The following is an 8951-nucleotide window of genomic DNA, read 5'->3' on the forward strand; positions in this document are numbered from 1 at the left end:
TACAGTTTGGTGTCTAGCTTCTTTTTCACAACACTGTGTTGTGCACAATTGTAATTTGTTCATTCTCTTTGCTATATAATGTTGTGTTGAACAAATATACCACATTTTATTTATTCCCTCTGCTGTTAATGTGCATGTGGATTGTTGCCAGTTTGGATCAATTATAAATAGTGCTGCTATGAATATTCTTTTGCTTCTTTTTTTTTTTTTTTTTTTTGAGATGGAGTTTCGCTCTTGCGGCCCAGGCTGGAGTGCAATGGCACGATCTCGACTCACCACAACCTCCGCCTCCCGAGTTCAAGCAATTCTCCCGCCTCAGCCTCCCAAATGGCTGGGATTACAGGCATGCACCACCACGCCCCAATAATTTTGTATTTTTAGTAGAAACAGGGTTTCTCCATATTGGTCAGGTTGGTCTCGAACTCCTGACCTCAGGTGATCCACCCGCCTCGGCCTCCCAAAGTGCTGGGATTACAGCTGTGAGCCACCGCGCCAGGCCGAATATTCTTGTGTGTGTCTATTGGTTGACATATGCCATATATCCAAGAGTAGAAATGCTGTGGCATAGAGTGGGAGACAGATATTCAGTGTAGTAGATCCTACCAAGATGTTTTCCAAAGTGATCATACAGTTTTCACCAGCAGTACATGAAGGTTGCATGGCTCCCCTTTCCCATTAATTCTTTTATTTAAATTTTACTTTTAAATGTATTGAAAATACTTAAGGTGTACAACACGTTTTGATAAACATAAACATAGTGAAATGATTCCTATGTTTATGATTACTGGTCCTTTAAATCTCTCTTAGGAAATTTTCAGTGTACAAGATTAACTATAATTATGTGGTTTTAAATTTTTGTTTATTTTTTCAAGACAAGGTCTTACTCTGTCACCCAGGCGGGAGTGCAGTGACACCATCATGGCTCACTGCAGCCTCAAATTCATGGGCTCAGCCTTCTGAGCAGCTAGGACCACAGGTGAACACCACTACCCCCTACTAATTTTTTTAAAGTTTTTATTTTAGAGATGGAGTCTTACTCTGTTGTCCAGGCTGGTCTTGAACTCCTGACCTCAAGTGATTCTCTTGCCTCAGCCTCCCAAAGGGCTGGGATGACATATGTGAGCCACCGTACCTGGCTGTAATTATCATAGTATACATTAGATCTCATCCTATAATAACTGCAGGATTGTACCCTTTGACCTACATGTTGCTATTTTTCTCCCCTCCCTTCCCTTGTTAAACAAAATTTTACCTGTTCCTGTGTATGTGAATATTTTTTAGATTCTGCTTATGAAATCATGTGGTATTTTTCTGTGTCTAGCTTATTTAATTTAGCATAATGACCTCAAGTTTCATCTATGTGGTTGCAAATGGCAGTATCTGCTTCTTTTTTAAGGCTGACTAATATTTATATATATATGTATATATATATACCACAATTCCTTTGTCCATTAATCTGTCATTTGATAGGGCTATTGTGAATAATGCTACAATAAACACAAGAGCACAGATATTAGTACAAGGGGCTAAATTCATATCCTGTGGGTATATAACCAACAGACAGATTGTTGAATCGTATGATAGTTCTATTTTTATTTCTTTGACGAACCTCCATACTGTTTCCTATAATGGCTGCAGTAATTTACATTCCTGCCAACATTGTATAAAAGTTCCGTTTTCTCCACATCATGAAGAACACTTGTTCTGTCTTGCCTTTTTGAAAATAGTCATTCTAACAGGTGTGAGTGGTTAGCTCACTGTGGTTTTAATTTATATTTCCCTGATGACTAATGATGTGGAGCATTTGTTATTGGGCATTTGTGTTATTAGGTTATTAGGCATTTGTGTGTGTTCTTTGGGAAAATGTCCATTCAGGTCATTTTTTAATCTTTTTTTTTTTTTTTTTGGCTATTGAATTGTATGAATTGCTCTTTTACTTTGGATATTAACCCCTTATCAAATGAATGGTTTGCAAATATTCTCTTCCAGTCTACACATTGCCTTTCCATTTTGTTTATTGTTTTCTTTGCTGTGCAGGTGCTTTTTAGTTTGATGTAATTCCATTTATTTATTCTCACTTTTGTTTCCTGAGCTTTTGGAGTGACATCCAAAAAATCATTACTAGGCCAACGTCAAGGAGGTTTTCTCTTATGTTTTCTTCTAGAAGTTTTACAATTTCTGGTTTTATGCATGATCTTTTATCCACTGACAGCTGATTTTGGTGTATCTGTGTGAGATAAGGGACACTTTCATTCTTTTGCCTGTGGACATCCAATTTATCTAACAATATTTGTTTAAGTAGCTATCCTTTCCTCATTGTATCTTCTTAGAGGCAAGTCAAAAATTAGCTGACTATATATGTTTGGTTTTATTTCTGAGCTCTCTATTCTGTTCCGTTACTGTATGAGTCTGTTTTTATTCCACTACCATACAGTTTTGATTGGTATAATTTTGTAATATAATTTGAAATCAGGAAGTGTGATGCCTACAACTTTGTTCTACTTTCTCAGGATTACTTTGGCTATTTGGGGCATTTTGTGGTTTCAAGTGAATTTTTGAATTTTTTAAAATTTCTGTGAAAAATAGAATTGGAATTTTGATAAGGATTGAATTAATATATGCTTTGGGGTAGTATGGCTATTTAAAATGTATTAATTCCTCTCCACAAACATGGGACCTATTTCCATTTATTTGTGTCTTCTGTAGTTTCATATATCAATGTTTTATACTTTTCAGTGTATAGTGCTTTCTTTTTTTAGTTAAATTTATTATTTTATTCTTTTCCATTGATACGTAACAACTATACATATGTATAGGGTACATGTGATATTTTGTTACATGCATAGAATGTGTACTAATCAAGTCAGTATAATTTGCACACCCATCCCTTCAAACATTTAGCACTTCTTTGTGTTGGGAACATTCTACATCTTGTCTAGCTAATTTGAAATACACAATAAATTAGTGTTTACTATAGTCGCCCTACTGTGCTATAGAATACTAAAAATTATTTCATCTATCTAACTGTATTTTTGTACCCATTAGTCACCTTCTCTACATCCCCACCTCCTCCATGCTCTTCCCAGCCCTGGTAAACCACCATTCCACTGTCTACCTCCATGAAGTCCACATTTTTAGTAACTACATTTGAGAACATGTAATATTTGTCTTTCTGTGCCTGGCTTATTTTACTCAACATGATGTCCTCCCATTCCATCCATGCTGCTCCAAACAAGAGGGTTTCATTTTTTTCTCATGGTTGTATAATACTCCATTGTGCATATAAATCACCTTTTATTTATCTATTCATCCATGGATGGACACTTATGTTGAAGCAATATCTTGGCTATTGTGAACAGTGCTGCAGTAAACATGAGAGTACACATACCGCTTCAGTAACTGATTTCATTTCTTCTAGATATATACCCAGAAGTAGGATTGTTGGAGCATATGGTAGTCCTATTCTTGGTTTTTGAAGGAACCTCCATACTATTTTCCATAGTGGATCTACTAATCTACATTCCCACCACAGCGTATTAGCATTTCCCTTTCTCCACATCCTTATCAGCATTTGTTATTTTTTGTTTTTTTATTTTTAATAATAGTCATTTTAACTGATGTGAGATAACTCATTGTGGTTTTGATTTGCATTTCCTTGATGATTAGCAATGTTCAGCATTCTTCTTTTATTCCTTTCTGTTTTTCTTTCTTTTTCTTTTTCTTTTTTTTTTTTTTAATAGAGTTTCACTTTGTTACTCAGGCTGGAGTGCAGTGACATGATCATAGCTCATTGCAACTCAAACTCCTAGGCTCCTCAGCATCCTGAGTAGTTGGGACTACAGGCATGTGCCAAGGCACCTGGCTAATTGTTTAATTTTTTTTTTTTTTTTAGTAGAGATGCACATCTCGCTAGGTTGCCCGGGCCAGTCTTGAACTCCTGGCCTCAAGTGATCCTCTCACCTTGGCCTTCAAAAGCATTGGGATTACAGGAGTGAGCCACCATGTTTGGTCAAGCATTTTTTTATATACCTGTGGGCCATTCGTATGTCTTCTTTCGAGAAATGTCTGTTCAGATCATTTGCTCATTTTTAAAATAAGATCATTTGTAGGTTTTTTTGCTATTGAGTTGTTTGAGCTTCTTATATATTTTGGCTATTAATCTCTTGTCAAATGTATAGTTTGCAAATATTTTCTCCTATTCTGTGGGTTGTCTCTTCAGTTTTTTGATTGTTTCCCTTGATTTGCAGAAGCCATTTAGTGTGATATAATCCCATTTGTTATTTTTGCTTTGGTTGCCTGTATTTTTGAATTTACCCCAAAAAATCTTTGCACAGACCAGTGTACTAAAGCATTTCTCCTATAGTTTCTTCTAGTAGCTTCATAGTGTCAGTTCTTAAACTTAAGTCTTTAATCCATTTTGATTTAATTTTGTAATTAAAATTAAATCAAAAATTAAATTACTCTGGGTTCTTTTCTCAGCATAAAAATGTAGAGATTTTCCCAGAACCATTTATTGAAGAGACTCTTCTTTCCCCAGTGTATGTTCTTAATGCGTTTGTCAAAAATAAATTGGCTGTAAATGCCTAGGGTTATTTCTGGATTCTGTATTCTACTCCATTGGTCTATGTGTCTGTTTTAATGCCAGTACAATGCTATTATGGTTATTAAAGCTTTGTAATACATTTTGAAGTGAGATAGTGTGATGCCTCTAGCTTTGTTCTTTTTGCTCAAAATTGCTTTGGCTGTTCAAGGTCTTTAGTAAGTCTCTACAAATTTTAGAATCTATTTCTATTTCTGTGAAGAATGTCATTAGAATTTTGATAGGGATTGCATTGAACCTGCAGATCACTTTGGATAATACATACATTTTAACAACTTTAATTTTTCTAATCAGTGAGCATGGAATATCTTTCTATTTGCTGTGTCCTCTTCAATGTATTTCATCAATATTTTATAGTTTTCAATGAGAGATGTTTCATTTTAAGTTAAATTTGTGACTAGGTTTTTGTTTTTGTGTAATTATTATAAATGGAATAGCTTCCTTGATTTCTTTTTCAGGTTGTTCACTATTTGCATCTAGAAATGCTAATAATTTTTGTATGTTTATTTTGTATCCTGCAACTTTAGTGAATTCATTTATCAATTCAAACCATTTTTTCATAGAGTGTTTGGCTTTTTCTAAATATAAGATCACATCATTTGCAAAGAAGGATAATTTGAATTCTTTCCAGTTTGGATGCCCTTTATTTCTTTCTCTTGTCTAATTGCTCTGACTAAAACTTCCAGTATTACATGAATAAAAGTGCTGAAAATGGGCATTTCTTGTCTTTTTTCTAATCGTAGAGGAAAGGTTTTCAATTTTTCCCTGTGCAGTATGATGTTAGCTGTGTATTTGTCATATACATATTCTTTATTGTTTTAAGTTTTGTTCCTTCCATACCCAATTTGCTGAGAATTTTTATCACTAAGGGATATTGAATTTTATGCAATGCTTTCCCAGCATCTATTGAAATAATCACATGATTTCTCGATTCTGTTAATGTGATGTATCACATTTATTGATTTGCATATATTAACCCATCTTTGCATCTCTAGGAGGAATCCCACTTGATTATGGTGATGATGTTTTACACGTGTTGTTGAATTCAGTTTGCTAGTATCTTGTAGAAAATTTTTTTCATCTGTGTTCATCAGGAATATTGGCCTGTAGTTTTCTTTTTTCTCTGTGTCCTTTTCTGGTTTTGGTTTCAGGGTAATACTGGCCTCATAGAATTAATTTAGATTTCCTTCTCTTCATTTTTTCTGAAGAGTTAGAGTAAAACTGGTATTAGTTCTTCTTTAAATGTTTGGTAGATTTAGCATGAAGCCATCAAGTCCTGGGCGTTTCTTTGATGGGGAATTTTTTTATTACTGCTTGATCTCATAACTCATTATTAATCTGTTGAGGTCTTCTATTTCTTCATGGCTCAATTTGGTAGGTTGTAAGTGTCCAGAAAGGTATCCATTTCTTCCAGGTTTTGAAATTTGTTGGCATATACTTGTTTATAATACTTTACAATAATGCATTGTATTTCTGTGGCATCAATTGTAATTTTTTTATCCATATGAAGGTTTGTTGATTTTATCTTTCCAAAAATCCAACTTTTCATTTAGTTGATCCTTTCTACTGTTTTTTTAGTCTCAATTTAATTTTTCTGCTCTGATATTTATTATTCCTTTCCTTCTACTATTTTGGGTTTAATTTATTCTTGTTTTCCTAGTTTCTTGAAGTATATTATTAGGCTGTTTATAGGAAACCTTTCTACCTTTTTGATAGGCATGTATTACTATAAACTTTGTCTTTGTCTTAGTACTGCTTTTCCTGTATCCCACAGGTTTTGATATGATGTGCTTCCATTTTCATTTGTTTCACAAAATGTTTAATTTCCATTCTTAATTTATTCATTGACCTATTGGTTGTTTAGGAGCATGCTGTTGAATTTTCATGAATTCATATGCTTTCCGAAATCCCTCTTGTTATTGATTCCCAGTTTTATTTCATGGTGGTTAGAAAAGATACTTGATATGAATTTGACTTCAAAAATTTGTTGACATCATTGTGTGGCCTAACGTATAGTATATCCTGGACAGTGTTCCATGTACTAATGAGAATATTGTGTATTTTGTAGCAATTGGATAAAGCGTTTTACAAATGTCAGTTATGTTCTTTTGGTCTAGAATGCAGTTTAACTCCATTGTTTCTTTGTTGATTTTCTGTCTGGATGACTTGTCCATTGTAGAAAGTGGGTTTTTAAAGTTCTCTAATATTGTTTATTGCTGTGTACTTCTCCCTTTAGATTTATTTATGTTTATATACTTGGGTACTCCAGTGTTGGGTGCATATATATTTATTATTGTTATATCATCTTGCCATCTTGCTGAATTGATCCCTTTATCATTACGTAATAACCTTTTTTGCCTCATTGTACAATTTTGACTAGAAGTCTATCTGATATAAATATAGCTATTCCTGCTCATTATTGGTTTCCATTTGCATGGAGTGTCTTTTTCCATCTCTTTACTTTCAGTTTACGAGTGCCTTTATAGGTTACATGAGTTTCTTGTAGACAGCATATAATTGAGTATTTTTTAAAAATCTGTTCAGCTATTCTACATCTTTAAATTTTTTCCATTTACACGCAATGTTATTATTGCTAGATAAAGACACACTAGTGCCATTTGGTTACTTGTTTTTTGGCTATTTTATTTATTTACTTACTTACTTTTTGAAACAGAGTCTCACTCTCTTGCCCAGGCTAGATAGAGTGCAGTGGCACAATCTCGGCTCACTGCAAACTCTGCCTCCCAGGTGATTCTCATGCCGAAGCCTCCCAAGTAGCTGGGATTACAGGAATGCGCCACCACACCTGGCTAATTTTTGTATTTTTAGTACAGATAGGGTTTCGCCATGGTGCCCAGACTGGTCTTGAACTCCTGGGCTCAAGTGATCTGCCCACCTTGGCCTCCCAAAGTGCTGTGATTACAGACATGAACCACCATGCCTAGATTTTTGTTTTTATTTTATTTATTTATTTTTTGGACAAGGTCTCTGTCTATCAACAAGTTTGGAATGCATTGGTGTAATCATAGCAAACTGAATCCTTTAACTCCTGGGCTCAAGTGATCCTCCTGCCTCAGCCTCCTGAGTATCTGGGACTGTCGGTACATGCCATATGCCCAGGTTTGATTGTTTTTAATTCTGCTCTTCTTCCTTCCCATCTTCCTTTGTGGTTAAGTGATTTTCTCTGGGAGTATGTTTCAATTACTCTCTTTTTATTTTTAGTATATCTATGACAACCTTTCATTTTGTGGTTACTACGAGGCTTACAAAAAATCTTAGAGCTATAACAAGTTACTTTAAACAGATGGAAACTTAACATTCAGCACAAAGAAAGGAAGCCAATAAAAAAAAGTTTAAAACTCTGCACTTTTACTCCATGCCTCCCATATTTTGGCTTTTTGTTGCCACAATTTACATCATTTTATATTGCCCATCCCCTAACAAATTGTTGTCATTATTTTTGGTAGCTTTATCTTTTAGTCTTCATACTAAGGATATTGTGGTTTATACACCACAGTTACCATCTTAGAGTATTATAAATTTGTCTGTGTACTTACTCTCACCAGTGAGTTTTATACCTTCACATATTTTCTTATTGCATGTTAGCATCCTTTCCTTTCAGATGAAGAAATCCCTTTAGCGTTTCTTGTAAGACAAGTCTGGTGGTGATGACTTTAGCTTTTGTTTGTCTTGGAGTTTTATCTCCTCTTCATGTTTGAAGAATAGATTTGCTAAGTATAGTAGTTTCAACTGGCAGTTATTTTCCTTTTGCCCCAACTTTTATAGCTTCCACATGAAGGACAGCATCCTAAGCCTCCTGGCTCTAACAGTAGAGGAGACTAGGCATACGTGTTTCTCTAGGTCACGGAACAAAGATGTGGTTTCCAAAGAGTACACTCTCTGGGTGTAGTGCAGAAAAAAAGGCTGGAATGCACAGGCCCCCATTTTTTTTCCAGAAGGGGTTTTTTCTTTTTTTTTTTTTTTTTTTTTTTTTTTTGACAGAGTCTTACTCTTGCTGCTTAGGCTGGAATGCAATGGTGCAATCTTGGCTCATAGCAACCTCCCCATCCTGGGTTCTAGCAATTTTCCTGCCTCAGCCTCCTAAGTAGCAGGGATTACAGGCACCCACCACCACACCTGGCTACTTTTTGTATTTTTAGTAGAGACGGGGTTTCACCATGTTAGCCAGGCTAGTCCTGAACTCCTGACCTCAGGTGATCCACCCGCCTCAGCCTCCCAAAGTGCTGGGATTACAGGCATGAGTCACCATACCCAGCCTATTGCACATTTTTTTAAGTGGCTATTTGGCAGGCAGCTTCCGTTGAACTTGCATTGGTGAGCTAATGGGGTA

The sequence above is a fragment of the Hylobates moloch genome, unplaced genomic scaffold, assembly GCF_009828535.3.
Source record: "Hylobates moloch isolate HMO894 unplaced genomic scaffold, HMol_V3 SCAFFOLD_8, whole genome shotgun sequence".
Lineage (NCBI taxonomy): Eukaryota > Metazoa > Chordata > Mammalia > Primates > Hylobatidae > Hylobates > Hylobates moloch.